This window comes from Lissotriton vulgaris, chromosome 7 (assembly GCF_964263255.1).
Source record: "Lissotriton vulgaris chromosome 7, aLisVul1.2, whole genome shotgun sequence".
NCBI lineage: Eukaryota > Metazoa > Chordata > Amphibia > Caudata > Salamandridae > Lissotriton > Lissotriton vulgaris.
Window position 1 is genome coordinate 1389835982 of NC_141695.1, and position 27756 is coordinate 1389863737.

A 27756-nucleotide genomic window follows, 5' to 3' on the forward strand; every position below is an offset into this window, starting at 1 on the left:
AATAGAGAGGTCTTGGCCGATCGTGGCTGAGAGGGGAAGAAGGTAGCAGTGCAAGATGCTTATGGTCCTTCTCTAATAATGGACCAACTTTCTCTCTCTCCTTACCTGTGGTTCTGCCTGGCTACTGGGGCTACCAGTTGTAAGCCTGCAGCCCACAGGGAGTTGGTTTGTTCCTCTCACACATGTAAATGGGTAAGCATTCAAGTGCACACACCTGCCTACGTCCACAGACCCTCGCGCACACACACTTTTGTCAACAAGCTTTTTCGCAATTAAGAGTATCAGGGACCCATGTTGAAATACAAAAGCAGCACACCACGTGACGGCCATCACATAGAGTCCAGCAGCAAATGGGAAACGTTTAACTAGCTGTGGTCCTATTACTTGCGCTCTACCGTGGAACAACTGCTGGATGAGTCCTGCTGGAGAATATTGAACCTACAACAAGTCTGAGGTAAATAAAAATTCCACAGGAATATAATCAAACAGGGACCTACAACCCTTCCGAGCCAGATAGGAGTCGAACCTACAATCTTCTGATCCGTAGTCAGACGCGTTATCCATTGCGCCACTGGCCCTATGTAGACTTACGCATCCTTTTGTCCTTAAGTGGGCTAGAAAGTGTGTGTATGTGTGTGTGAAGGCACAAGGAAACCCATCTGACCTCCTGGAAGTCTGTTCTGTGAGGTTTTCCCAAGTTTTACAAAGGACTTTAGGAGAAGGAAGCACCTAAAAGCTAGGCGAAATGGTCCTAGATCCAAGGAAATCTTTTAGATCAGGCTCAGTTTCTTAAATAGTTTGCATTAACATAATCAGTTCCAGGTCTGTGTGGGGCTGAGCTTGAGAACTCCTTAGTAAGTAGGCGTTTACAACAATAAGGGGTTTAATATTACAACACAGGTGAACATTCAGACACATTATCATACGCTCACCTTGTCCAGGGACCCAAGCATGCTGCCTTTCCACTCTCAGAGCCCTTCACCTAACCTACTGTGCAGCTGTTTCACCTTTAATATCACTGTTCCACAGGCAGCGTGACGTCACAATGCTCCTTGTCTGTAGCCCGAACCAGGAGCCTTTGCAAACCTGGTATAATCTACATACTTACGGTGTGTTTAGTCTTGGACCACAAATGCAGTGAAGAATAATGGATTGCTACTCTTCATACATTTTTGACCATTGGCTCAGATTTGAATGCGTACTGGCCATCTGAGCATCTCTGCCAGGCCACCCTATGTCTAGAGACTGTAGATTTAGAGAGTTTATAAACATTGTCAGTTCATCAATAAAGTGTGCTCGCTTCGGCAGCACATATACTAAAATTGGAACGATACAGAGAAGATTAGCATGGCCCCTGCGCAAGGATGACACGCAAATTCGTGAAGCGTTCCATATTTTTAACAGCTTTCAGGAGAGAAATCTTTTTTGTTTTCAAGACTAATTGAAAAAATAAAGCAGGTCCCAGTGCTGTCCCCGTAATATGTATTTTTCAATTAGTCTCTCCTCAACATTTTTAATGTATTTGCTTTGCAGTAAAGAAGGTGCGCTCTATGTTCAGCTGCATTTAGCAAGGAAGCCTGCAGGACTTCTGGGACTTTTCTTTCTCTTTTTTAGCCTCACTGTCATTATTCTTCACCACCCCCAAATCTATACTGCGGCAGTGTTGTGTTGCTTTGTGGGAAGCAGGACAAAGAGAAGGGCAGGGCCTATGCAAATGAAGGCCTCAGGGATGTCTGGGAGTGCCTTTTTAGCAGTATTGTTAAAGTCCACCTTGCAACCGGATTGGTCGGGTAAGCTGAAAAACACCATGCCAGATTGGGCACCAGGTGTCTAGGCGCTTGGAGGACATATTGGGTCTACATCCCTCAGTTTCTGAGGTCCAAGAAATGTTCACCCTCTACCCTAATAGAGAGGTCTTGGCCGATCGTGGCTGAGAGGGGAAGAAGGTAGCAGTGCAAGATGCTTATGGTCCTTCTCTAATAATGGACCAACTTTCTCTCTCTCCTTACCTGTGGTTCTGCCTGGCTACTGGGGCTACCAGTTGTAAGCCTGCAGCCCACAGGGAGTTGGTTTGTTCCTCTCACACATGTAAATGGGTAAGCATTCAAGTGCACACACCTGCCTACGTCCACAGACCCTCGCGCACACACACTTTTGTCAACAAGCTTTTTCGCAATTAAGAGTATCAGGGACCCATGTTGAAATACAAAAGCAGCACACCACGTGACGGCCATCACATAGAGTCCAGCAGCAAATGGGAAACGTTTAACTAGCTGTGGTCCTATTACTTGCGCTCTACCGTGGAACAACTGCTGGATGAGTCCTGCTGGAGAATATTGAACCTACAACAAGTCTGAGGTAAATAAAAATTCCACAGGAATATAATCAAACAGGGACCTACAACCCTTCCGAGCCAGATAGGAGTCGAACCTACAATCTTCTGATCCGTAGTCAGATGCGTTATCCATTGCGCCACTGGCCCTATGTAGACTTACGCATCCTTTTGTCCTTAAGTGGGCTAGAAAGTGTGTGTATGTGTGTGTGAAGGCACAAGGAAACCCATCTGACCTCCTGGAAGTCTGTTCTGTGAGGTTTTCCCAAGTTTTACAAAGGACTTTAGGAGAAGGAAGCACCTAAAAGCTAGGCGAAATGGTCCTAGATCCAAGGAAATCTTTTAGATCAGGCTCAGTTTCTTAAATAGTTTGCATTAACATAATCAGTTCCAGGTCTGTGTGGGGCTGAGCTTGAGAACTCCTTAGTAAGTAGGCGTTTACAACAATAAGGGGTTTAATATTACAACACAGGTGAACATTCAGACACATTATCATACGCTCACCTTGTCCAGGGACCCAAGCATGCTGCCTTTCCACTCTCAGAGCCCTTCACCTAACCTACTGTGCAGCTGTTTCACCTTTAATATCACTGTTCCACAGGCAGCGTGACGTCACAATGCTCCTTGTCTGTAGCCCGAACCAGGAGCCTTTGCAAACCTGGTATAATCTACATACTTACGGTGTGTTTAGTCTTGGACCACAAATGCAGTGAAGAATAATGGATTGCTACTCTTCATACATTTTTGACCATTGGCTCAGATTTGAATGCGTACTGGCCATCTGAGCATCTCTGCCAGGCCACCCTATGTCTAGAGACTGTAGATTTAGAGAGTTTATAAACATTGTCAGTTCATCAATAAAGTGTGCTCGCTTCGGCAGCACATATACTAAAATTGGAACGATACAGAGAAGATTAGCATGGCCCCTGCGCAAGGATGACACGCAAATTCGTGAAGCGTTCCATATTTTTAACAGCTTTCAGGAGAGAAATCTTTTTTGTTTTCAAGACTAATTGAAAAAATAAAGCAGGTCCCAGTGCTGTCCCCGTAATATGTATTTTTCAATTAGTCTCTCCTCAACATTTTTAATGTATTTGCTTTGCAGTAAAGAAGGTGCGCTCTATGTTCAGCTGCATTTAGCAAGGAAGCCTGCAGGACTTCTGGGACTTTTCTTTCTCTTTTTTAGCCTCACTGTCATTATTCTTCACCACCCCCAAATCTATACTGCGGCAGTGTTGTGTTGCTTTGTGGGAAGCAGGACAAAGAGAAGGGCAGGGCCTATGCAAATGAAGGCCTCAGGGATGTCTGGGAGTGCCTTTTTAGCAGTATTGTTAAAGTCCACCTTGCAACCGGATTGGTCGGGTAAGCTGAAAAACACCATGCCAGATTGGGCACCAGGTGTCTAGGCGCTTGGAGGACATATTGGGTCTACATCCCTCAGTTTCTGAGGTCCAAGAAATGTTCACCCTCTACCCTAATAGAGAGGTCTTGGCCGATCGTGGCTGAGAGGGGAAGAAGGTAGCAGTGCAAGATGCTTATGGTCCTTCTCTAATAATGGACCAACTTTCTCTCTCTCCTTACCTGTGGTTCTGCCTGGCTACTGGGGCTACCAGTTGTAAGCCTGCAGCCCACAGGGAGTTGGTTTGTTCCTCTCACACATGTAAATGGGTAAGCATTCAAGTGCACACACCTGCCTACGTCCACAGACCCTCGCGCACACACACTTTTGTCAACAAGCTTTTTCGCAATTAAGAGTATCAGGGACCCATGTTGAAATACAAAAGCAGCACACCACGTGACGGCCATCACATAGAGTCCAGCAGCAAATGGGAAACGTTTAACTAGCTGTGGTCCTATTACTTGCGCTCTACCGTGGAACAACTGCTGGATGAGTCCTGCTGGAGAATATTGAACCTACAACAAGTCTGAGGTAAATAAAAATTCCACAGGAATATAATCAAACAGGGACCTACAACCCTTCCGAGCCAGATAGGAGTCGAACCTACAATCTTCTGATCCGTAGTCAGACGCGTTATCCATTGCGCCACTGGCCCTATGTAGACTTACGCATCCTTTTGTCCTTAAGTGGGCTAGAAAGTGTGTGTATGTGTGTGTGAAGGCACAAGGAAACCCATCTGACCTCCTGGAAGTCTGTTCTGTGAGGTTTTCCCAAGTTTTACAAAGGACTTTAGGAGAAGGAAGCACCTAAAAGCTAGGCGAAATGGTCCTAGATCCAAGGAAATCTTTTAGATCAGGCTCAGTTTCTTAAATAGTTTGCATTAACATAATCAGTTCCAGGTCTGTGTGGGGCTGAGCTTGAGAACTCCTTAGTAAGTAGGCGTTTACAACAATAAGGGGTTTAATATTACAACACAGGTGAACATTCAGACACATTATCATACGCTCACCTTGTCCAGGGACCCAAGCATGCTGCCTTTCCACTCTCAGAGCCCTTCACCTAACCTACTGTGCAGCTGTTTCACCTTTAATATCACTGTTCCACAGGCAGCGTGACGTCACAATGCTCCTTGTCTGTAGCCCGAACCAGGAGCCTTTGCAAACCTGGTATAATCTACATACTTACGGTGTGTTTAGTCTTGGACCACAAATGCAGTGAAGAATAATGGATTGCTACTCTTCATACATTTTTGACCATTGGCTCAGATTTGAATGCGTACTGGCCATCTGAGCATCTCTGCCAGGCCACCCTATGTCTAGAGACTGTAGATTTAGAGAGTTTATAAACATTGTCAGTTCATCAATAAAGTGTGCTCGCTTCGGCAGCACATATACTAAAATTGGAACGATACAGAGAAGATTAGCATGGCCCCTGCGCAAGGATGACACGCAAATTCGTGAAGCGTTCCATATTTTTAACAGCTTTCAGGAGAGAAATCTTTTTTGTTTTCAAGACTAATTGAAAAAATAAAGCAGGTCCCAGTGCTGTCCCCGTAATATGTATTTTTCAATTAGTCTCTCCTCAACATTTTTAATGTATTTGCTTTGCAGTAAAGAAGGTGCGCTCTATGTTCAGCTGCATTTAGCAAGGAAGCCTGCAGGACTTCTGGGACTTTTCTTTCTCTTTTTTAGCCTCACTGTCATTATTCTTCACCACCCCCAAATCTATACTGCGGCAGTGTTGTGTTGCTTTGTGGGAAGCAGGACAAAGAGAAGGGCAGGGCCTATGCAAATGAAGGCCTCAGGGATGTCTGGGAGTGCCTTTTTAGCAGTATTGTTAAAGTCCACCTTGCAACCGGATTGGTCGGGTAAGCTGAAAAACACCATGCCAGATTGGGCACCAGGTGTCTAGGCGCTTGGAGGACATATTGGGTCTACATCCCTCAGTTTCTGAGGTCCAAGAAATGTTCACCCTCTACCCTAATAGAGAGGTCTTGGCCGATCGTGGCTGAGAGGGGAAGAAGGTAGCAGTGCAAGATGCTTATGGTCCTTCTCTAATAATGGACCAACTTTCTCTCTCTCCTTACCTGTGGTTCTGCCTGGCTACTGGGGCTACCAGTTGTAAGCCTGCAGCCCACAGGGAGTTGGTTTGTTCCTCTCACACATGTAAATGGGTAAGCATTCAAGTGCACACACCTGCCTACGTCCACAGACCCTCGCGCACACACACTTTTGTCAACAAGCTTTTTCGCAATTAAGAGTATCAGGGACCCATGTTGAAATACAAAAGCAGCACACCACGTGACGGCCATCACATAGAGTCCAGCAGCAAATGGGAAACGTTTAACTAGCTGTGGTCCTATTACTTGCGCTCTACCGTGGAACAACTGCTGGATGAGTCCTGCTGGAGAATATTGAACCTACAACAAGTCTGAGGTAAATAAAAATTCCACAGGAATATAATCAAACAGGGACCTACAACCCTTCCGAGCCAGATAGGAGTCGAACCTACAATCTTCTGATCCGTAGTCAGACGCGTTATCCATTGCGCCACTGGCCCTATGTAGACTTACGCATCCTTTTGTCCTTAAGTGGGCTAGAAAGTGTGTGTATGTGTGTGTGAAGGCACAAGGAAACCCATCTGACCTCCTGGAAGTCTGTTCTGTGAGGTTTTCCCAAGTTTTACAAAGGACTTTAGGAGAAGGAAGCACCTAAAAGCTAGGCGAAATGGTCCTAGATCCAAGGAAATCTTTTAGATCAGGCTCAGTTTCTTAAATAGTTTGCATTAACATAATCAGTTCCAGGTCTGTGTGGGGCTGAGCTTGAGAACTCCTTAGTAAGTAGGCGTTTACAACAATAAGGGGTTTAATATTACAACACAGGTGAACATTCAGACACATTATCATACGCTCACCTTGTCCAGGGACCCAAGCATGCTGCCTTTCCACTCTCAGAGCCCTTCACCTAACCTACTGTGCAGCTGTTTCACCTTTAATATCACTGTTCCACAGGCAGCGTGACGTCACAATGCTCCTTGTCTGTAGCCCGAACCAGGAGCCTTTGCAAACCTGGTATAATCTACATACTTACGGTGTGTTTAGTCTTGGACCACAAATGCAGTGAAGAATAATGGATTGCTACTCTTCATACATTTTTGACCATTGGCTCAGATTTGAATGCGTACTGGCCATCTGAGCATCTCTGCCAGGCCACCCTATGTCTAGAGACTGTAGATTTAGAGAGTTTATAAACATTGTCAGTTCATCAATAAAGTGTGCTCGCTTCGGCAGCACATATACTAAAATTGGAACGATACAGAGAAGATTAGCATGGCCCCTGCGCAAGGATGACACGCAAATTCGTGAAGCGTTCCATATTTTTAACAGCTTTCAGGAGAGAAATCTTTTTTGTTTTCAAGACTAATTGAAAAAATAAAGCAGGTCCCAGTGCTGTCCCCGTAATATGTATTTTTCAATTAGTCTCTCCTCAACATTTTTAATGTATTTGCTTTGCAGTAAAGAAGGTGCGCTCTATGTTCAGCTGCATTTAGCAAGGAAGCCTGCAGGACTTCTGGGACTTTTCTTTCTCTTTTTTAGCCTCACTGTCATTATTCTTCACCACCCCCAAATCTATACTGCGGCAGTGTTGTGTTGCTTTGTGGGAAGCAGGACAAAGAGAAGGGCAGGGCCTATGCAAATGAAGGCCTCAGGGATGTCTGGGAGTGCCTTTTTAGCAGTATTGTTAAAGTCCACCTTGCAACCGGATTGGTCGGGTAAGCTGAAAAACACCATGCCAGATTGGGCACCAGGTGTCTAGGCGCTTGGAGGACATATTGGGTCTACATCCCTCAGTTTCTGAGGTCCAAGAAATGTTCACCCTCTAACCTAATAGAGAGGTCTTGGCCGATCGTGGCTGAGAGGGGAAGAAGGTAGCAGTGCAAGATGCTTATGGTCCTTCTCTAATAATGGACCAACTTTCTCTCTCTCCTTACCTGTGGTTCTGCCTGGCTACTGGGGCTACCAGTTGTAAGCCTGCAGCCCACAGGGAGTTGGTTTGTTCCTCTCACACATGTAAATGGGTAAGCATTCAAGTGCACACACCTGCCTACGTCCACAGACCCTCGCGCACACACACTTTTGTCAACAAGCTTTTTCGCAATTAAGAGTATCAGGGACCCATGTTGAAATACAAAAGCAGCACACCACGTGACGGCCATCACATAGAGTCCAGCAGCAAATGGGAAACGTTTAACTAGCTGTGGTCCTATTACTTGCGCTCTACCGTGGAACAACTGCTGGATGAGTCCTGCTGGAGAATATTGAACCTACAACAAGTCTGAGGTAAATAAAAATTCCACAGGAATATAATCAAACAGGGACCTACAACCCTTCCGAGCCAGATAGGAGTCGAACCTACAATCTTCTGATCCGTAGTCAGACGCGTTATCCATTGCGCCACTGGCCCTATGTAGACTTACGCATCCTTTTGTCCTTAAGTGGGCTAGAAAGTGTGTGTATGTGTGTGTGAAGGCACAAGGAAACCCATCTGACCTCCTGGAAGTCTGTTCTGTGAGGTTTTCCCAAGTTTTACAAAGGACTTTAGGAGAAGGAAGCACCTAAAAGCTAGGCGAAATGGTCCTAGATCCAAGGAAATCTTTTAGATCAGGCTCAGTTTCTTAAATAGTTTGCATTAACATAATCAGTTCCAGGTCTGTGTGGGGCTGAGCTTGAGAACTCCTTAGTAAGTAGGCGTTTACAACAATAAGGGGTTTAATATTACAACACAGGTGAACATTCAGACACATTATCATACGCTCACCTTGTCCAGGGACCCAAGCATGCTGCCTTTCCACTCTCAGAGCCCTTCACCTAACCTACTGTGCAGCTGTTTCACCTTTAATATCACTGTTCCACAGGCAGCGTGACGTCACAATGCTCCTTGTCTGTAGCCCGAACCAGGAGCCTTTGCAAACCTGGTATAATCTACATACTTACGGTGTGTTTAGTCTTGGACCACAAATGCAGTGAAGAATAATGGATTGCTACTCTTCATACATTTTTGACCATTGGCTCAGATTTGAATGCGTACTGGCCATCTGAGCATCTCTGCCAGGCCACCCTATGTCTAGAGACTGTAGATTTAGAGAGTTTATAAACATTGTCAGTTCATCAATAAAGTGTGCTCGCTTCGGCAGCACATATACTAAAATTGGAACGATACAGAGAAGATTAGCATGGCCCCTGCGCAAGGATGACACGCAAATTCGTGAAGCGTTCCATATTTTTAACAGCTTTCAGGAGAGAAATCTTTTTTGTTTTCAAGACTAATTGAAAAAATAAAGCAGGTCCCAGTGCTGTCCCCGTAATATGTATTTTTCAATTAGTCTCTCCTCAACATTTTTAATGTATTTGCTTTGCAGTAAAGAAGGTGCGCTCTATGTTCAGCTGCATTTAGCAAGGAAGCCTGCAGGACTTCTGGGACTTTTCTTTCTCTTTTTTAGCCTCACTGTCATTATTCTTCACCACCCCCAAATCTATACTGCGGCAGTGTTGTGTTGCTTTGTGGGAAGCAGGACAAAGAGAAGGGCAGGGCCTATGCAAATGAAGGCCTCAGGGATGTCTGGGAGTGCCTTTTTAGCAGTATTGTTAAAGTCCACCTTGCAACCGGATTGGTCGGGTAAGCTGAAAAACACCATGCCAGATTGGGCACCAGGTGTCTAGGCGCTTGGAGGACATATTGGGTCTACATCCCTCAGTTTCTGAGGTCCAAGAAATGTTCACCCTCTACCCTAATAGAGAGGTCTTGGCCGATCGTGGCTGAGAGGGGAAGAAGGTAGCAGTGCAAGATGCTTATGGTCCTTCTCTAATAATGGACCAACTTTCTCTCTCTCCTTACCTGTGGTTCTGCCTGGCTACTGGGGCTACCAGTTGTAAGCCTGCAGCCCACAGGGAGTTGGTTTGTTCCTCTCACACATGTAAATGGGTAAGCATTCAAGTGCACACACCTGCCTACGTCCACAGACCCTCGCGCACACACACTTTTGTCAACAAGCTTTTTCGCAATTAAGAGTATCAGGGACCCATGTTGAAATACAAAAGCAGCACACCACGTGACGGCCATCACATAGAGTCCAGCAGCAAATGGGAAACGTTTAACTAGCTGTGGTCCTATTACTTGCGCTCTACCGTGGAACAACTGCTGGATGAGTCCTGCTGGAGAATATTGAACCTACAACAAGTCTGAGGTAAATAAAAATTCCACAGGAATATAATCAAACAGGGACCTACAACCCTTCCGAGCCAGATAGGAGTCGAACCTACAATCTTCTGATCCGTAGTCAGACGCGTTATCCATTGCGCCACTGGCCCTATGTAGACTTACGCATCCTTTTGTCCTTAAGTGGGCTAGAAAGTGTGTGTATGTGTGTGTGAAGGCACAAGGAAACCCATCTGACCTCCTGGAAGTCTGTTCTGTGAGGTTTTCCCAAGTTTTACAAAGGACTTTAGGAGAAGGAAGCACCTAAAAGCTAGGCGAAATGGTCCTAGATCCAAGGAAATCTTTTAGATCAGGCTCAGTTTCTTAAATAGTTTGCATTAACATAATCAGTTCCAGGTCTGTGTGGGGCTGAGCTTGAGAACTCCTTAGTAAGTAGGCGTTTACAACAATAAGGGGTTTAATATTACAACACAGGTGAACATTCAGACACATTATCATACGCTCACCTTGTCCAGGGACCCAAGCATGCTGCCTTTCCACTCTCAGAGCCCTTCACCTAACCTACTGTGCAGCTGTTTCACCTTTAATATCACTGTTCCACAGGCAGCGTGACGTCACAATGCTCCTTGTCTGTAGCCCGAACCAGGAGCCTTTGCAAACCTGGTATAATCTACATACTTACGGTGTGTTTAGTCTTGGACCACAAATGCAGTGAAGAATAATGGATTGCTACTCTTCATACATTTTTGACCATTGGCTCAGATTTGAATGCGTACTGGCCATCTGAGCATCTCTGCCAGGCCACCCTATGTCTAGAGACTGTAGATTTAGAGAGTTTATAAACATTGTCAGTTCATCAATAAAGTGTGCTCGCTTCGGCAGCACATATACTAAAATTGGAACGATACAGAGAAGATTAGCATGGCCCCTGCGCAAGGATGACACGCAAATTCGTGAAGCGTTCCATATTTTTAACAGCTTTCAGGAGAGAAATCTTTTTTGTTTTCAAGACTAATTGAAAAAATAAAGCAGGTCCCAGTGCTGTCCCCGTAATATGTATTTTTCAATTAGTCTCTCCTCAACATTTTTAATGTATTTGCTTTGCAGTAAAGAAGGTGCGCTCTATGTTCAGCTGCATTTAGCAAGGAAGCCTGCAGGACTTCTGGGACTTTTCTTTCTCTTTTTTAGCCTCACTGTCATTATTCTTCACCACCCCCAAATCTATACTGCGGCAGTGTTGTGTTGCTTTGTGGGAAGCAGGACAAAGAGAAGGGCAGGGCCTATGCAAATGAAGGCCTCAGGGATGTCTGGGAGTGCCTTTTTAGCAGTATTGTTAAAGTCCACCTTGCAACCGGATTGGTCGGGTAAGCTGAAAAACACCATGCCAGATTGGGCACCAGGTGTCTAGGCGCTTGGAGGACATATTGGGTCTACATCCCTCAGTTTCTGAGGTCCAAGAAATGTTCACCCTCTACCCTAATAGAGAGGTCTTGGCCGATCGTGGCTGAGAGGGGAAGAAGGTAGCAGTGCAAGATGCTTATGGTCCTTCTCTAATAATGGACCAACTTTCTCTCTCTCCTTACCTGTGGTTCTGCCTGGCTACTGGGGCTACCAGTTGTAAGCCTGCAGCCCACAGGGAGTTGGTTTGTTCCTCTCACACATGTAAATGGGTAAGCATTCAAGTGCACACACCTGCCTACGTCCACAGACCCTCGCGCACACACACTTTTGTCAACAAGCTTTTTCGCAATTAAGAGTATCAGGGACCCATGTTGAAATACAAAAGCAGCACACCACGTGACGGCCATCACATAGAGTCCAGCAGCAAATGGGAAACGTTTAACTAGCTGTGGTCCTATTACTTGCGCTCTACCGTGGAACAACTGCTGGATGAGTCCTGCTGGAGAATATTGAACCTACAACAAGTCTGAGGTAAATAAAAATTCCACAGGAATATAATCAAACAGGGACCTACAACCCTTCCGAGCCAGATAGGAGTCGAACCTACAATCTTCTGATCCGTAGTCAGACGCGTTATCCATTGCGCCACTGGCCCTATGTAGACTTACGCATCCTTTTGTCCTTAAGTGGGCTAGAAAGTGTGTGTATGTGTGTGTGAAGGCACAAGGAAACCCATCTGACCTCCTGGAAGTCTGTTCTGTGAGGTTTTCCCAAGTTTTACAAAGGACTTTAGGAGAAGGAAGCACCTAAAAGCTAGGCGAAATGGTCCTAGATCCAAGGAAATCTTTTAGATCAGGCTCAGTTTCTTAAATAGTTTGCATTAACATAATCAGTTCCAGGTCTGTGTGGGGCTGAGCTTGAGAACTCCTTAGTAAGTAGGCGTTTACAACAATAAGGGGTTTAATATTACAACACAGGTGAACATTCAGACACATTATCATACGCTCACCTTGTCCAGGGACCCAAGCATGCTGCCTTTCCACTCTCAGAGCCCTTCACCTAACCTACTGTGCAGCTGTTTCACCTTTAATATCACTGTTCCACAGGCAGCGTGACGTCACAATGCTCCTTGTCTGTAGCCCGAACCAGGAGCCTTTGCAAACCTGGTATAATCTACATACTTACGGTGTGTTTAGTCTTGGACCACAAATGCAGTGAAGAATAATGGATTGCTACTCTTCATACATTTTTGACCATTGGCTCAGATTTGAATGCGTACTGGCCATCTGAGCATCTCTGCCAGGCCACCCTATGTCTAGAGACTGTAGATTTAGAGAGTTTATAAACATTGTCAGTTCATCAATAAAGTGTGCTCGCTTCGGCAGCACATATACTAAAATTGGAACGATACAGAGAAGATTAGCATGGCCCCTGCGCAAGGATGACACGCAAATTCGTGAAGCGTTCCATATTTTTAACAGCTTTCAGGAGAGAAATCTTTTTTGTTTTCAAGACTAATTGAAAAAATAAAGCAGGTCCCAGTGCTGTCCCCGTAATATGTATTTTTCAATTAGTCTCTCCTCAACATTTTTAATGTATTTGCTTTGCAGTAAAGAAGGTGCGCTCTATGTTCAGCTGCATTTAGCAAGGAAGCCTGCAGGACTTCTGGGACTTTTCTTTCTCTTTTTTAGCCTCACTGTCATTATTCTTCACCACCCCCAAATCTATACTGCGGCAGTGTTGTGTTGCTTTGTGGGAAGCAGGACAAAGAGAAGGGCAGGGCCTATGCAAATGAAGGCCTCAGGGATGTCTGGGAGTGCCTTTTTAGCAGTATTGTTAAAGTCCACCTTGCAACCGGATTGGTCGGGTAAGCTGAAAAACACCATGCCAGATTGGGCACCAGGTGTCTAGGCGCTTGGAGGACATATTGGGTCTACATCCCTCAGTTTCTGAGGTCCAAGAAATGTTCACCCTCTACCCTAATAGAGAGGTCTTGGCCGATCGTGGCTGAGAGGGGAAGAAGGTAGCAGTGCAAGATGCTTATGGTCCTTCTCTAATAATGGACCAACTTTCTCTCTCTCCTTACCTGTGGTTCTGCCTGGCTACTGGGGCTACCAGTTGTAAGCCTGCAGCCCACAGGGAGTTGGTTTGTTCCTCTCACACATGTAAATGGGTAAGCATTCAAGTGCACACACCTGCCTACGTCCACAGACCCTCGCGCACACACACTTTTGTCAACAAGCTTTTTCGCAATTAAGAGTATCAGGGACCCATGTTGAAATACAAAAGCAGCACACCACGTGACGGCCATCACATAGAGTCCAGCAGCAAATGGGAAACGTTTAACTAGCTGTGGTCCTATTACTTGCGCTCTACCGTGGAACAACTGCTGGATGAGTCCTGCTGGAGAATATTGAACCTACAACAAGTCTGAGGTAAATAAAAATTCCACAGGAATATAATCAAACAGGGACCTACAACCCTTCCGAGCCAGATAGGAGTCGAACCTACAATCTTCTGATCCGTAGTCAGACGCGTTATCCATTGCGCCACTGGCCCTATGTAGACTTACGCATCCTTTTGTCCTTAAGTGGGCTAGAAAGTGTGTGTATGTGTGTGTGAAGGCACAAGGAAACCCATCTGACCTCCTGGAAGTCTGTTCTGTGAGGTTTTCCCAAGTTTTACAAAGGACTTTAGGAGAAGGAAGCACCTAAAAGCTAGGCGAAATGGTCCTAGATCCAAGGAAATCTTTTAGATCAGGCTCAGTTTCTTAAATAGTTTGCATTAACATAATCAGTTCCAGGTCTGTGTGGGGCTGAGCTTGAGAACTCCTTAGTAAGTAGGCGTTTACAACAATAAGGGGTTTAATATTACAACACAGGTGAACATTCAGACACATTATCATACGCTCACCTTGTCCAGGGACCCAAGCATGCTGCCTTTCCACTCTCAGAGCCCTTCACCTAACCTACTGTGCAGCTGTTTCACCTTTAATATCACTGTTCCACAGGCAGCGTGACGTCACAATGCTGCTTGTCTGTAGCCCGAACCAGGAGCCTTTGCAAACCTGGTATAATCTACATACTTACGGTGTGTTTAGTCTTGGACCACAAATGCAGTGAAGAATAATGGATTGCTACTCTTCATACATTTTTGACCATTGGCTCAGATTTGAATGCGTACTGGCCATCTGAGCATCTCTGCCAGGCCACCCTATGTCTAGAGACTGTAGATTTAGAGAGTTTATAAACATTGTCAGTTCATCAATAAAGTGTGCTCGCTTCGGCAGCACATATACTAAAATTGGAACGATACAGAGAAGATTAGCATGGCCCCTGCGCAAGGATGACACGCAAATTCGTGAAGCGTTCCATATTTTTAACAGCTTTCAGGAGAGAAATCTTTTTTGTTTTCAAGACTAATTGAAAAAATAAAGCAGGTCCCAGTGCTGTCCCCGTAATATGTATTTTTCAATTAGTCTCTCCTCAACATTTTTAATGTATTTGCTTTGCAGTAAAGAAGGTGCGCTCTATGTTCAGCTGCATTTAGCAAGGAAGCCTGCAGGACTTCTGGGACTTTTCTTTCTCTTTTTTAGCCTCACTGTCATTATTCTTCACCACCCCCAAATCTATACTGCGGCAGTGTTGTGTTGCTTTGTGGGAAGCAGGACAAAGAGAAGGGCAGGGCCTATGCAAATGAAGGCCTCAGGTATGTCTGGGAGTGCCTTTTTAGCAGTATTGTTAAAGTCCACCTTGCAACCGGATTGGTCGGGTAAGCTGAAAAACACCATGCCAGATTGGGCACCAGGTGTCTAGGCGCTTGGAGGACATATTGGGTCTACATCCCTCAGTTTCTGAGGTCCAAGAAATGTTCACCCTCTACCCTAATAGAGAGGTCTTGGCCGATCGTGGCTGAGAGGGGAAGAAGGTAGCAGTGCAAGATGCTTATGGTCCTTCTCTAATAATGGACCAACTTTCTCTCTCTCCTTACCTGTGGTTCTGCCTGGCTACTGGGGCTACCAGTTGTAAGCCTGCAGCCCACAGGGAGTTGGTTTGTTCCTCTCACACATGTAAATGGGTAAGCATTCAAGTGCACACACCTGCCTACGTCCACAGACCCTCGCGCACACACACTTTTGTCAACAAGCTTTTTCGCAATTAAGAGTATCAGGGACCCATGTTGAAATACAAAAGCAGCACACCACGTGACGGCCATCACATAGAGTCCAGCAGCAAATGGGAAACGTTTAACTAGCTGTGGTCCTATTACTTGCGCTCTACCGTGGAACAACTGCTGGATGAGTCCTGCTGGAGAATATTGAACCTACAACAAGTCTGAGGTAAATAAAAATTCCACAGGAATATAATCAAACAGGGACCTACAACCCTTCCGAGCCAGATAGGAGTCGAACCTTCAATCTTCTGATCCGTAGTCAGATGCGTTATCCATTGCGCCACTGGCCCTATGTAGACTTACGCATCCTTTTGTCCTTAAGTGGGCTAGAAAGTGTGTGTATGTGTGTGTGAAGGCACAAGGAAACCCATCTGACCTCCTGGAAGTCTGTTCTGTGAGGTTTTCCCAAGTTTTACAAAGGACTTTAGGAGAAGGAAGCACCTAAAAGCTAGGCGAAATGGTCCTAGATCCAAGGAAATCTTTTAGATCAGGCTCAGTTTCTTAAATAGTTTGCATTAACATAATCAGTTCCAGGTCTGTGTGGGGCTGAGCTTGAGAACTCCTTAGTAAGTAGGCGTTTACAACAATAAGGGGTTTAATATTACAACACAGGTGAACATTCAGACACATTATCATACGCTCACCTTGTCCAGGGACCCAAGCATGCTGCCTTTCCACTCTCAGAGCCCTTCACCTAACCTACTGTGCAGCTGTTTCACCTTTAATATCACTGTTCCACAGGCAGCGTGACGTCACAATGCTCCTTGTCTGTAGCCCGAACCAGGAGCCTTTGCAAACCTGGTATAATCTACATACTTACGGTGTGTTTAGTCTTGGACCACAAATGCAGTGAAGAATAATGGATTGCTACTCTTCATACATTTTTGACCATTGGCTCAGATTTGAATGCGTACTGGCCATCTGAGCATCTCTGCCAGGCCACCCTATGTCTAGAGACTGTAGATTTAGAGAGTTTATAAACATTGTCAGTTCATCAATAAAGTGTGCTCGCTTCGGCAGCACATATACTAAAATTGGAACGATACAGAGAAGATTAGCATGGCCCCTGCGCAAGGATGACACGCAAATTCGTGAAGCGTTCCATATTTTTAACAGCTTTCAGGAGAGAAATCTTTTTTGTTTTCAAGACTAATTGAAAAAATAAAGCAGGTCCCAGTGCTGTCCCCGTAATATGTATTTTTCAATTAGTCTCTCCTCAACATTTTTAATGTATTTGCTTTGCAGTAAAGAAGGTGCGCTCTATGTTCAGCTGCATTTAGCAAGGAAGCCTGCAGGACTTCTGGGACTTTTCTTTCTCTTTTTTAGCCTCACTGTCATTATTCTTCACCACCCCCAAATCTATACTGCGGCAGTGTTGTGTTGCTTTGTGGGAAGCAGGACAAAGAGAAGGGCAGGGCCTATGCAAATGAAGGCCTCAGGGATGTCTGGGAGTGCCTTTTTAGCAGTATTGTTAAAGTCCACCTTGCAACCGGATTGGTCGGGTAAGCTGAAAAACACCATGCCAGATTGGGCACCAGGTGTCTAGGCGCTTGGAGGACATATTGGGTCTACATCCCTCAGTTTCTGAGGTCCAAGAAATGTTCACCCTCTACCCTAATAGAGAGGTCTTGGCCGATCGTGGCTGAGAGGGGAAGAAGGTAGCAGTGCAAGATGCTTATGGTCCTTCTCTAATAATGGACCAACTTTCTCTCTCTCCTTACCTGTGGTTCTGCCTGGCTACTGGGGCTACCAGTTGTAAGCCTGCAGCCCACAGGGAGTTGGTTTGTTCCTCTCACACATGTAAATGGGTAAGCATTCAAGTGCACACACCTGCCTACGTCCACAGACCCTCGCGCACACACACTTTTGTCAACAAGCTTTTTCGCAATTAAGAGTATCAGGGACCCATGTTGAAATACAAAAGCAGCACACCACGTGACGGCCATCACATAGAGTCCAGCAGCAAATGGGAAACGTTTAACTAGCTGTGGTCCTATTACTTGCGCTCTACCGTGGAACAACTGCTGGATGAGTCCTGCTGGAGAATATTGAACCTACAACAAGTCTGAGGTAAATAAAAATTCCACAGGAATATAATCAAACAGGGACCTACAACCCTTCCGAGCCAGATAGGAGTCGAACCTACAATCTTCTGATCCGTAGTCAGACGCGTTATCCATTGCGCCACTGGCCCTATGTAGACTTACGCATCCTTTTGTCCTTAAGTGGGCTAGAAAGTGTGTGTATGTGTGTGTGAAGGCACAAGGAAACCCATCTGACCTCCTGGAAGTCTGTTCTGTGAGGTTTTCCCAAGTTTTACAAAGGACTTTAGGAGAAGGAAGCACCTAAAAGCTAGGCGAAATGGTCCTAGATCCAAGGAAATCTTTTAGATCAGGCTCAGTTTCTTAAATAGTTTGCATTAACATAATCAGTTCCAGGTCTGTGTGGGGCTGAGCTTGAGAACTCCTTAGTAAGTAGGCGTTTACAACAATAAGGGGTTTAATATTACAACACAGGTGAACATTCAGACACATTATCATACGCTCACCTTGTCCAGGGACCCAAGCATGCTGCCTTTCCACTCTCAGAGCCCTTCACCTAACCTACTGTGCAGCTGTTTCACCTTTAATATCACTGTTCCACAGGCAGCGTGACGTCACAATGCTCCTTGTCTGTAGCCCGAACCAGGAGCCTTTGCAAACCTGGTATAATCTACATACTTACGGTGTGTTTAGTCTTGGACCACAAATGCAGTGAAGAATAATGGATTGCTACTCTTCATACATTTTTGACCATTGGCTCAGATTTGAATGCGTACTGGCCATCTGAGCATCTCTGCCAGGCCACCCTATGTCTAGAGACTGTAGATTTAGAGAGTTTATAAACATTGTCAGTTCATCAATAAAGTGTGCTCGCTTCGGCAGCACATATACTAAAATTGGAACGATACAGAGAAGATTAGCATGGCCCCTGCGCAAGGATGACACGCAAATTCGTGAAGCGTTCCATATTTTTAACAGCTTTCAGGAGAGAAATCTTTTTTGTTTTCAAGACTAATTGAAAAAATAAAGCAGGTCCCAGTGCTGTCCCCGTAATATGTATTTTTCAATTAGTCTCTCCTCAACATTTTTAATGTATTTGCTTTGCAGTAAAGAAGGTGCGCTCTATGTTCAGCTGCATTTAGCAAGGAAGCCTGCAGGACTTCTGGGACTTTTCTTTCTCTTTTTTAGCCTCACTGTCATTATTCTTCACCACCCCCAAATCTATACTGCGGCAGTGTTGTGTTGCTTTGTGGGAAGCAGGACAAAGAGAAGGGCAGGGCCTATGCAAATGAAGGCCTCAGGGATGTCTGGGAGTGCCTTTTTAGCAGTATTGTTAAAGTCCACCTTGCAACCGGATTGGTCGGGTAAGCTGAAAAACACCATGCCAGATTGGGCACCAGGTGTCTAGGCGCTTGGAGGACATATTGGGTCTACATCCCTCAGTTTCTGAGGTCCAAGAAATGTTCACCCTCTACCCTAATAGAGAGGTCTTGGCCGATCGTGGCTGAGAGGGGAAGAAGGTAGCAGTGCAAGATGCTTATGGTCCTTCTCTAATAATGGACCAACTTTCTCTCTCTCCTTACCTGTGGTTCTGCCTGGCTACTGGGGCTACCAGTTGTAAGCCTGCAGCCCACAGGGAGTTGGTTTGTTCCTCTCACACATGTAAATGGGTAAGCATTCAAGTGCACACACCTGCCTACGTCCACAGACCCTCGCGCACACACACTTTTGTCAACAAGCTTTTTCGCAATTAAGAGTATCAGGGACCCATGTTGAAATACAAAAGCAGCACACCACGTGACGGCCATCACATAGAGTCCAGCAGCAAATGGGAAACGTTTAACTAGCTGTGGTCCTATTACTTGCGCTCTACCGTGGAACAACTGCTGGATGAGTCCTGCTGGAGAATATTGAACCTACAACAAGTCTGAGGTAAATAAAAATTCCACAGGAATATAATCAAACAGGGACCTACAACCCTTCCGAGCCAGATAGGAGTCGAACCTACAATCTTCTGATCCGTAGTCAGACGCGTTATCCATTGCGCCACTGGCCCTATGTAGACTTACGCATCCTTTTGTCCTTAAGTGGGCTAGAAAGTGTGTGTATGTGTGTGTGAAGGCACAAGGAAACCCATCTGACCTCCTGGAAGTCTGTTCTGTGAGGTTTTCCCAAGTTTTACAAAGGACTTTAGGAGAAGGAAGCACCTAAAAGCTAGGCGAAATGGTCCTAGATCCAAGGAAATCTTTTAGATCAGGCTCAGTTTCTTAAATAGTTTGCATTAACATAATCAGTTCCAGGTCTGTGTGGGGCTGAGCTTGAGAACTCCTTAGTAAGTAGGCGTTTACAACAATAAGGGGTTTAATATTACAACACAGGTGAACATTCAGACACATTATCATACGCTCACCTTGTCCAGGGACCCAAGCATGCTGCCTTTCCACTCTCAGAGCCCTTCACCTAACCTACTGTGCAGCTGTTTCACCTTTAATATCACTGTTCCACAGGCAGCGTGACGTCACAATGCTCCTTGTCTGTAGCCCGAACCAGGAGCCTTTGCAAACCTGGTATAATCTACATACTTACGGTGTGTTTAGTCTTGGACCACAAATGCAGTGAAGAATAATGGATTGCTACTCTTCATACATTTTTGACCATTGGCTCAGATTTGAATGCGTACTGGCCATCTGAGCATCTCTGCCAGGCCACCCTATGTCTAGAGACTGTAGATTTAGAGAGTTTATAAACATTGTCAGTTCATCAATAAAGTGTGCTCGCTTCGGCAGCACATATACTAAAATTGGAACGATACAGAGAAGATTAGCATGGCCCCTGCGCAAGGATGACACGCAAATTCGTGAAGCGTTCCATATTTTTAACAGCTTTCAGGAGAGAAATCTTTTTTGTTTTCAAGACTAATTGAAAAAATAAAGCAGGTCCCAGTGCTGTCCCCGTAATATGTATTTTTCAATTAGTCTCTCCTCAACATTTTTAATGTATTTGCTTTGCAGTAAAGAAGGTGCGCTCTATGTTCAGCTGCATTTAGCAAGGAAGCCTGCAGGACTTCTGGGACTTTTCTTTCTCTTTTTTAGCCTCACTGTCATTATTCTTCACCACCCCCAAATCTATACTGCGGCAGTGTTGTGTTGCTTTGTGGGAAGCAGGACAAAGAGAAGGGCAGGGCCTATGCAAATGAAGGCCTCAGGGATGTCTGGGAGTGCCTTTTTAGCAGTATTGTTAAAGTCCACCTTGCAACCGGATTGGTCGGGTAAGCTGAAAAACACCATGCCAGATTGGGCACCAGGTGTCTAGGCGCTTGGAGGACATATTGGGTCTACATCCCTCAGTTTCTGAGGTCCAAGAAATGTTCACCCTCTACCCTAATAGAGAGGTCTTGGCCGATCGTGGCTGAGAGGGGAAGAAGGTAGCAGTGCAAGATGCTTATGGTCCTTCTCTAATAATGGACCAACTTTCTCTCTCTCCTTACCTGTGGTTCTGCCTGGCTACTGGGGCTACCAGTTGTAAGCCTGCAGCCCACAGGGAGTTGGTTTGTTCCTCTCACACATGTAAATGGGTAAGCATTCAAGTGCACACACCTGCCTACGTCCACAGACCCTCGCGCACACACACTTTTGTCAACAAGCTTTTTCGCAATTAAGAGTATCAGGGACCCATGTTGAAATACAAAAGCAGCACACCACGTGACGGCCATCACATAGAGTCCAGCAGCAAATGGGAAACGTTTAACTAGCTGTGGTCCTATTACTTGCGCTCTACCGTGGAACAACTGCTGGATGAGTCCTGCTGGAGAATATTGAACCTACAACAAGTCTGAGGTAAATAAAAATTCCACAGGAATATAATCAAACAGGGACCTACAACCCTTCCGAGCCAGATAGGAGTCGAACCTACAATCTTCTGATCCGTAGTCAGACGCGTTATCCATTGCGCCACTGGCCCTATGTAGACTTACGCATCCTTTTGTCCTTAAGTGGGCTAGAAAGTGTGTGTATGTGTGTGTGAAGGCACAAGGAAACCCATCTGACCTCCTGGAAGTCTGTTCTGTGAGGTTTTCCCAAGTTTTACAAAGGACTTTAGGAGAAGGAAGCACCTAAAAGCTAGGCGAAATGGTCCTAGATCCAAGGAAATCTTTTAGATCAGGCTCAGTTTCTTAAATAGTTTGCATTAACATAATCAGTTCCAGGTCTGTGTGGGGCTGAGCTTGAGAACTCCTTAGTAAGTAGGCGTTTACAACAATAAGGGGTTTAATATTACAACACAGGTGAACATTCAGACACATTATCATACGCTCACCTTGTCCAGGGACCCAAGCATGCTGCCTTTCCACTCTCAGAGCCCTTCACCTAACCTACTGTGCAGCTGTTTCACCTTTAATATCACTGTTCCACAGGCAGCGTGACGTCACAATGCTCCTTGTCTGTAGCCCGAACCAGGAGCCTTTGCAAACCTGGTATAATCTACATACTTACGGTGTGTTTAGTCTTGGACCACAAATGCAGTGAAGAATAATGGATTGCTACTCTTCATACATTTTTGACCATTGGCTCAGATTTGAATGCGTACTGGCCATCTGAGCATCTCTGCCAGGCCACCCTATGTCTAGAGACTGTAGATTTAGAGAGTTTATAAACATTGTCAGTTCATCAATAAAGTGTGCTCGCTTCGGCAGCACATATACTAAAATTGGAACGATACAGAGAAGATTAGCATGGCCCCTGCGCAAGGATGACACGCAAATTCGTGAAGCGTTCCATATTTTTAACAGCTTTCAGGAGAGAAATCTTTTTTGTTTTCAAGACTAATTGAAAAAATAAAGCAGGTCCCAGTGCTGTCCCCGTAATATGTATTTTTCAATTAGTCTCTCCTCAACATTTTTAATGTATTTGCTTTGCAGTAAAGAAGGTGCGCTCTATGTTCAGCTGCATTTAGCAAGGAAGCCTGCAGGACTTCTGGGACTTTTCTTTCTCTTTTTTAGCCTCACTGTCATTATTCTTCACCACCCCCAAATCTATACTGCGGCAGTGTTGTGTTGCTTTGTGGGAAGCAGGACAAAGAGAAGGGCAGGGCCTATGCAAATGAAGGCCTCAGGGATGTCTGGGAGTGCCTTTTTAGCAGTATTGTTAAAGTCCACCTTGCAACCGGATTGGTCGGGTAAGCTGAAAAACACCATGCCAGATTGGGCACCAGGTGTCTAGGCGCTTGGAGGACATATTGGGTCTACATCCCTCAGTTTCTGAGGTCCAAGAAATGTTCACCCTCTACCCTAATAGAGAGGTCTTGGCCGATCGTGGCTGAGAGGGGAAGAAGGTAGCAGTGCAAGATGCTTATGGTCCTTCTCTAATAATGGACCAACTTTCTCTCTCTCCTTACCTGTGGTTCTGCCTGGCTACTGGGGCTACCAGTTGTAAGCCTGCAGCCCACAGGGAGTTGGTTTGTTCCTCTCACACATGTAAATGGGTAAGCATTCAAGTGCACACACCTGCCTACGTCCACAGACCCTCGCGCACACACACTTTTGTCAACAAGCTTTTTCGCAATTAAGAGTATCAGGGACCCATGTTGAAATACAAAAGCAGCACACCACGTGACGGCCATCACATAGAGTCCAGCAGCAAATGGGAAACGTTTAACTAGCTGTGGTCCTATTACTTGCGCTCTACCGTGGAACAACTGCTGGATGAGTCCTGCTGGAGAATATTGAACCTACAACAAGTCTGAGGTAAATAAAAATTCCACAGGAATATAATCAAACAGGGACCTACAACCCTTCCGAGCCAGATAGGAGTCGAACCTACAATCTTCTGATCCGTAGTCAGACGCGTTATCCATTGCGCCACTGGCCCTATGTAGACTTACGCATCCTTTTGTCCTTAAGTGGGCTAGAAAGTGTGTGTATGTGTGTGTGAAGGCACAAGGAAACCCATCTGACCTCCTGGAAGTCTGTTCTGTGAGGTTTTCCCAAGTTTTACAAAGGACTTTAGGAGAAGGAAGCACCTAAAAGCTAGGCGAAATGGTCCTAGATCCAAGGAAATCTTTTAGATCAGGCTCAGTTTCTTAAATAGTTTGCATTAACATAATCAGTTCCAGGTCTGTGTGGGGCTGAGCTTGAGAACTCCTTAGTAAGTAGGCGTTTACAACAATAAGGGGTTTAATATTACAACACAGGTGAACATTCAGACACATTATCATACGCTCACCTTGTCCAGGGACCCAAGCATGCTGCCTTTCCACTCTCAGAGCCCTTCACCTAACCTACTGTGCAGCTGTTTCACCTTTAATATCACTGTTCCACAGGCAGCGTGACGTCACAATGCTCCTTGTCTGTAGCCCGAACCAGGAGCCTTTGCAAACCTGGTATAATCTACATACTTACGGTGTGTTTAGTCTTGGACCACAAATGCAGTGAAGAATAATGGATTGCTACTCTTCATACATTTTTGACCATTGGCTCAGATTTGAATGCGTACTGGCCATCTGAGCATCTCTGCCAGGCCACCCTATGTCTAGAGACTGTAGATTTAGAGAGTTTATAAACATTGTCAGTTCATCAATAAAGTGTGCTCGCTTCGGCAGCACATATACTAAAATTGGAACGATACAGAGAAGATTAGCATGGCCCCTGCGCAAGGATGACACGCAAATTCGTGAAGCGTTCCATATTTTTAACAGCTTTCAGGAGAGAAATCTTTTTTGTTTTCAAGACTAATTGAAAAAATAAAGCAGGTCCCAGTGCTGTCCCCGTAATATGTATTTTTCAATTAGTCTCTCCTCAACATTTTTAATGTATTTGCTTTGCAGTAAAGAAGGTGCGCTCTATGTTCAGCTGCATTTAGCAAGGAAGCCTGCAGGACTTCTGGGACTTTTCTTTCTCTTTTTTAGCCTCACTGTCATTATTCTTCACCACCCCCAAATCTATACTGCGGCAGTGTTGTGTTGCTTTGTGGGAAGCAGGACAAAGAGAAGGGCAGGGCCTATGCAAATGAAGGCCTCAGGGATGTCTGGGAGTGCCTTTTTAGCAGTATTGTTAAAGTCCACCTTGCAACCGGATTGGTCGGGTAAGCTGAAAAACACCATGCCAGATTGGGCACCAGGTGTCTAGGCGCTTGGAGGACATATTGGGTCTACATCCCTCAGTTTCTGAGGTCCAAGAAATGTTCACCCTCTACCCTAATAGAGAGGTCTTGGCCGATCGTGGCTGAGAGGGGAAGAAGGTAGCAGTGCAAGATGCTTATGGTCCTTCTCTAATAATGGACCAACTTTCTCTCTCTCCTTACCTGTGGTTCTGCCTGGCTACTGGGGCTACCAGTTGTAAGCCTGCAGCCCACAGGGAGTTGGTTTGTTCCTCTCACACATGTAAATGGGTAAGCATTCAAGTGCACACACCTGCCTACGTCCACAGACCCTCGCGCACACACACTTTTGTCAACAAGCTTTTTCGCAATTAAGAGTATCAGGGACCCATGTTGAAATACAAAAGCAGCACACCACGTGACGGCCATCACATAGAGTCCAGCAGCAAATGGGAAACGTTTAACTAGCTGTGGTCCTATTACTTGCGCTCTACCGTGGAACAACTGCTGGATGAGTCCTGCTGGAGAATATTGAACCTACAACAAGTCTGAGGTAAATAAAAATTCCACAGGAATATAATCAAACAGGGACCTACAACCCTTCCGAGCCAGATAGGAGTCGAACCTACAATCTTCTGATCCGTAGTCAGACGCGTTATCCATTGCGCCACTGGCCCTATGTAGACTTACGCATCCTTTTGTCCTTAAGTGGGCTAGAAAGTGTGTGTATGTGTGTGTGAAGGCACAAGGAAACCCATCTGACCTCCTGGAAGTCTGTTCTGTGAGGTTTTCCCAAGTTTTACAAAGGACTTTAGGAGAAGGAAGCACCTAAAAGCTAGGCGAAATGGTCCTAGATCCAAGGAAATCTTTTAGATCAGGCTCAGTTTCTTAAATAGTTTGCATTAACATAATCAGTTCCAGGTCTGTGTGGGGCTGAGCTTGAGAACTCCTTAGTAAGTAGGCGTTTACAACAATAAGGGGTTTAATATTACAACACAGGTGAACATTCAGACACATTATCATACGCTCACCTTGTCCAGGGACCCAAGCATGCTGCCTTTCCACTCTCAGAGCCCTTCACCTAACCTACTGTGCAGCTGTTTCACCTTTAATATCACTGTTCCACAGGCAGCGTGACGTCACAATGCTCCTTGTCTGTAGCCCGAACCAGGAGCCTTTGCAAACCTGGTATAATCTACATACTTACGGTGTGTTTAGTCTTGGACCACAAATGCAGTGAAGAATAATGGATTGCTACTCTTCATACATTTTTGACCATTGGCTCAGATTTGAATGCGTACTGGCCATCTGAGCATCTCTGCCAGGCCACCCTATGTCTAGAGACTGTAGATTTAGAGAGTTTATAAACATTGTCAGTTCATCAATAAAGTGTGCTCGCTTCGGCAGCACATATACTAAAATTGGAACGATACAGAGAAGATTAGCATGGCCCCTGCGCAAGGATGACACGCAAATTCGTGAAGCGTTCCATATTTTTAACAGCTTTCAGGAGAGAAATCTTTTTTGTTTTCAAGACTAATTGAAAAAATAAAGCAGGTCCCAGTGCTGTCCCCGTAATATGTATTTTTCAATTAGTCTCTCCTCAACATTTTTAATGTATTTGCTTTGCAGTAAAGAAGGTGCGCTCTATGTTCAGCTGCATTTAGCAAGGAAGCCTGCAGGACTTCTGGGACTTTTCTTTCTCTTTTTTAGCCTCACTGTCATTATTCTTCACCACCCCCAAATCTATACTGCGGCAGTGTTGTGTTGCTTTGTGGGAAGCAGGACAAAGAGAAGGGCAGGGCCTATGCAAATGAAGGCCTCAGGGATGTCTGGGAGTGCCTTTTTAGCAGTATTGTTAAAGTCCACCTTGCAACCGGATTGGTCGGGTAAGCTGAAAAACACCATGCCAGATTGGGCACCAGGTGTCTAGGCGCTTGGAGGACATATTGGGTCTACATCCCTCAGTTTCTGAGGTCCAAGAAATGTTCACCCTCTAACCTAATAGAGAGGTCTTGGCCGATCGTGGCTGAGAGGGGAAGAAGGTAGCAGTGCAAGATGCTTATGGTCCTTCTCTAATAATGGACCAACTTTCTCTCTCTCCTTACCTGTGGTTCTGCCTGGCTACTGGGGCTACCAGTTGTAAGCCTGCAGCCCACAGGGAGTTGGTTTGTTCCTCTCACACATGTAAATGGGTAAGCATTCAAGTGCACACACCTGCCTACGTCCACAGACCCTCGCGCACACACACTTTTGTCAACAAGCTTTTTCGCAATTAAGAGTATCAGGGACCCATGTTGAAATACAAAAGCAGCACACCACGTGACGGCCATCACATAGAGTCCAGCAGCAAATGGGAAACGTTTAACTAGCTGTGGTCCTATTACTTGCGCTCTACCGTGGAACAACTGCTGGATGAGTCCTGCTGGAGAATATTGAACCTACAACAAGTCTGAGGTAAATAAAAATTCCACAGGAATATAATCAAACAGGGACCTACAACCCTTCCGAGCCAGATAGGAGTCGAACCTACAATCTTCTGATCCGTAGTCAGACGCGTTATCCATTGCGCCACTGGCCCTATGTAGACTTACGCATCCTTTTGTCCTTAAGTGGGCTAGAAAGTGTGTGTATGTGTGTGTGAAGGCACAAGGAAACCCATCTGACCTCCTGGAAGTCTGTTCTGTGAGGTTTTCCCAAGTTTTACAAAGGACTTTAGGAGAAGGAAGCACCTAAAAGCTAGGCGAAATGGTCCTAGATCCAAGGAAATCTTTTAGATCAGGCTCAGTTTCTTAAATAGTTTGCATTAACATAATCAGTTCCAGGTCTGTGTGGGGCTGAGCTTGAGAACTCCTTAGTAAGTAGGCGTTTACAACAATAAGGGGTTTAATATTACAACACAGGTGAACATTCAGACACATTATCATACGCTCACCTTGTCCAGGGACCCAAGCATGCTGCCTTTCCACTCTCAGAGCCCTTCACCTAACCTACTGTGCAGCTGTTTCACCTTTAATATCACTGTTCCACAGGCAGCGTGACGTCACAATGCTCCTTGTCTGTAGCCCGAACCAGGAGCCTTTGCAAACCTGGTATAATCTAC

The 27756-nt window shown here is 45.4% G+C and overlaps 27 non-coding genes across 27 annotated transcripts; 14 read left to right on the forward strand and 13 right to left on the reverse strand.

Annotated features, from left to right (window-relative positions):
• Positions 1-505: 505 nt before the first annotated feature.
• On the reverse strand, positions 506-578 carry TRNAR-ACG (transfer RNA arginine (anticodon ACG)). Its single transcript has one exon. It is a non-coding gene; the product is annotated as a tRNA-Arg (tRNA).
• Positions 579-1292: 714 nt separating this feature from the next.
• On the forward strand, positions 1293-1399 carry LOC147704476 (U6 spliceosomal RNA). Its single transcript, XR_015298986.1, has one exon. It is a non-coding gene; the product is annotated as a U6 spliceosomal RNA (small nuclear RNA).
• A 1797-nt stretch (positions 1400-3196) lies between these two features.
• On the forward strand, positions 3197-3303 carry LOC147704477 (U6 spliceosomal RNA). The gene has a single exon (XR_015298987.1). It is a non-coding gene; the product is annotated as a U6 spliceosomal RNA (small nuclear RNA).
• A 1010-nt stretch (positions 3304-4313) lies between these two features.
• TRNAR-ACG (transfer RNA arginine (anticodon ACG)) lies at positions 4314-4386 on the reverse strand. The gene has a single exon. It is a non-coding gene; the product is annotated as a tRNA-Arg (tRNA).
• A 714-nt stretch (positions 4387-5100) lies between these two features.
• On the forward strand, positions 5101-5207 carry LOC147704479 (U6 spliceosomal RNA). Its single transcript, XR_015298988.1, has one exon. It is a non-coding gene; the product is annotated as a U6 spliceosomal RNA (small nuclear RNA).
• A 1010-nt stretch (positions 5208-6217) lies between these two features.
• Positions 6218-6290, reverse strand: TRNAR-ACG (transfer RNA arginine (anticodon ACG)). Its single transcript has one exon. It is a non-coding gene; the product is annotated as a tRNA-Arg (tRNA).
• Positions 6291-7004: 714 nt separating this feature from the next.
• On the forward strand, positions 7005-7111 carry LOC147704481 (U6 spliceosomal RNA). Its single transcript, XR_015298989.1, has one exon. It is a non-coding gene; the product is annotated as a U6 spliceosomal RNA (small nuclear RNA).
• A 1010-nt stretch (positions 7112-8121) lies between these two features.
• TRNAR-ACG (transfer RNA arginine (anticodon ACG)) lies at positions 8122-8194 on the reverse strand. The gene has a single exon. It is a non-coding gene; the product is annotated as a tRNA-Arg (tRNA).
• A 714-nt stretch (positions 8195-8908) lies between these two features.
• Positions 8909-9015, forward strand: LOC147704483 (U6 spliceosomal RNA). The gene has a single exon (XR_015298990.1). It is a non-coding gene; the product is annotated as a U6 spliceosomal RNA (small nuclear RNA).
• Positions 9016-10025: 1010 nt separating this feature from the next.
• TRNAR-ACG (transfer RNA arginine (anticodon ACG)) lies at positions 10026-10098 on the reverse strand. The gene has a single exon. It is a non-coding gene; the product is annotated as a tRNA-Arg (tRNA).
• Positions 10099-10812: 714 nt separating this feature from the next.
• LOC147704485 (U6 spliceosomal RNA) lies at positions 10813-10919 on the forward strand. The gene has a single exon (XR_015298991.1). It is a non-coding gene; the product is annotated as a U6 spliceosomal RNA (small nuclear RNA).
• A 1010-nt stretch (positions 10920-11929) lies between these two features.
• TRNAR-ACG (transfer RNA arginine (anticodon ACG)) lies at positions 11930-12002 on the reverse strand. Its single transcript has one exon. It is a non-coding gene; the product is annotated as a tRNA-Arg (tRNA).
• Positions 12003-12716: 714 nt separating this feature from the next.
• LOC147704487 (U6 spliceosomal RNA) lies at positions 12717-12823 on the forward strand. The gene has a single exon (XR_015298992.1). It is a non-coding gene; the product is annotated as a U6 spliceosomal RNA (small nuclear RNA).
• Positions 12824-13833: 1010 nt separating this feature from the next.
• TRNAR-ACG (transfer RNA arginine (anticodon ACG)) lies at positions 13834-13906 on the reverse strand. The gene has a single exon. It is a non-coding gene; the product is annotated as a tRNA-Arg (tRNA).
• Positions 13907-14620: 714 nt separating this feature from the next.
• Positions 14621-14727, forward strand: LOC147704489 (U6 spliceosomal RNA). The gene has a single exon (XR_015298993.1). It is a non-coding gene; the product is annotated as a U6 spliceosomal RNA (small nuclear RNA).
• Positions 14728-16524: 1797 nt separating this feature from the next.
• LOC147704490 (U6 spliceosomal RNA) lies at positions 16525-16631 on the forward strand. Its single transcript, XR_015298994.1, has one exon. It is a non-coding gene; the product is annotated as a U6 spliceosomal RNA (small nuclear RNA).
• Positions 16632-17641: 1010 nt separating this feature from the next.
• TRNAR-ACG (transfer RNA arginine (anticodon ACG)) lies at positions 17642-17714 on the reverse strand. The gene has a single exon. It is a non-coding gene; the product is annotated as a tRNA-Arg (tRNA).
• A 714-nt stretch (positions 17715-18428) lies between these two features.
• LOC147704492 (U6 spliceosomal RNA) lies at positions 18429-18535 on the forward strand. The gene has a single exon (XR_015298995.1). It is a non-coding gene; the product is annotated as a U6 spliceosomal RNA (small nuclear RNA).
• A 1010-nt stretch (positions 18536-19545) lies between these two features.
• TRNAR-ACG (transfer RNA arginine (anticodon ACG)) lies at positions 19546-19618 on the reverse strand. The gene has a single exon. It is a non-coding gene; the product is annotated as a tRNA-Arg (tRNA).
• Positions 19619-20332: 714 nt separating this feature from the next.
• On the forward strand, positions 20333-20439 carry LOC147704494 (U6 spliceosomal RNA). Its single transcript, XR_015298996.1, has one exon. It is a non-coding gene; the product is annotated as a U6 spliceosomal RNA (small nuclear RNA).
• A 1010-nt stretch (positions 20440-21449) lies between these two features.
• TRNAR-ACG (transfer RNA arginine (anticodon ACG)) lies at positions 21450-21522 on the reverse strand. The gene has a single exon. It is a non-coding gene; the product is annotated as a tRNA-Arg (tRNA).
• Positions 21523-22236: 714 nt separating this feature from the next.
• On the forward strand, positions 22237-22343 carry LOC147704496 (U6 spliceosomal RNA). Its single transcript, XR_015298997.1, has one exon. It is a non-coding gene; the product is annotated as a U6 spliceosomal RNA (small nuclear RNA).
• Positions 22344-23353: 1010 nt separating this feature from the next.
• On the reverse strand, positions 23354-23426 carry TRNAR-ACG (transfer RNA arginine (anticodon ACG)). The gene has a single exon. It is a non-coding gene; the product is annotated as a tRNA-Arg (tRNA).
• A 714-nt stretch (positions 23427-24140) lies between these two features.
• Positions 24141-24247, forward strand: LOC147704498 (U6 spliceosomal RNA). Its single transcript, XR_015298998.1, has one exon. It is a non-coding gene; the product is annotated as a U6 spliceosomal RNA (small nuclear RNA).
• Positions 24248-25257: 1010 nt separating this feature from the next.
• TRNAR-ACG (transfer RNA arginine (anticodon ACG)) lies at positions 25258-25330 on the reverse strand. Its single transcript has one exon. It is a non-coding gene; the product is annotated as a tRNA-Arg (tRNA).
• Positions 25331-26044: 714 nt separating this feature from the next.
• On the forward strand, positions 26045-26151 carry LOC147704500 (U6 spliceosomal RNA). Its single transcript, XR_015298999.1, has one exon. It is a non-coding gene; the product is annotated as a U6 spliceosomal RNA (small nuclear RNA).
• Positions 26152-27161: 1010 nt separating this feature from the next.
• Positions 27162-27234, reverse strand: TRNAR-ACG (transfer RNA arginine (anticodon ACG)). Its single transcript has one exon. It is a non-coding gene; the product is annotated as a tRNA-Arg (tRNA).
• Positions 27235-27756: the final 522 nt, after the last annotated feature.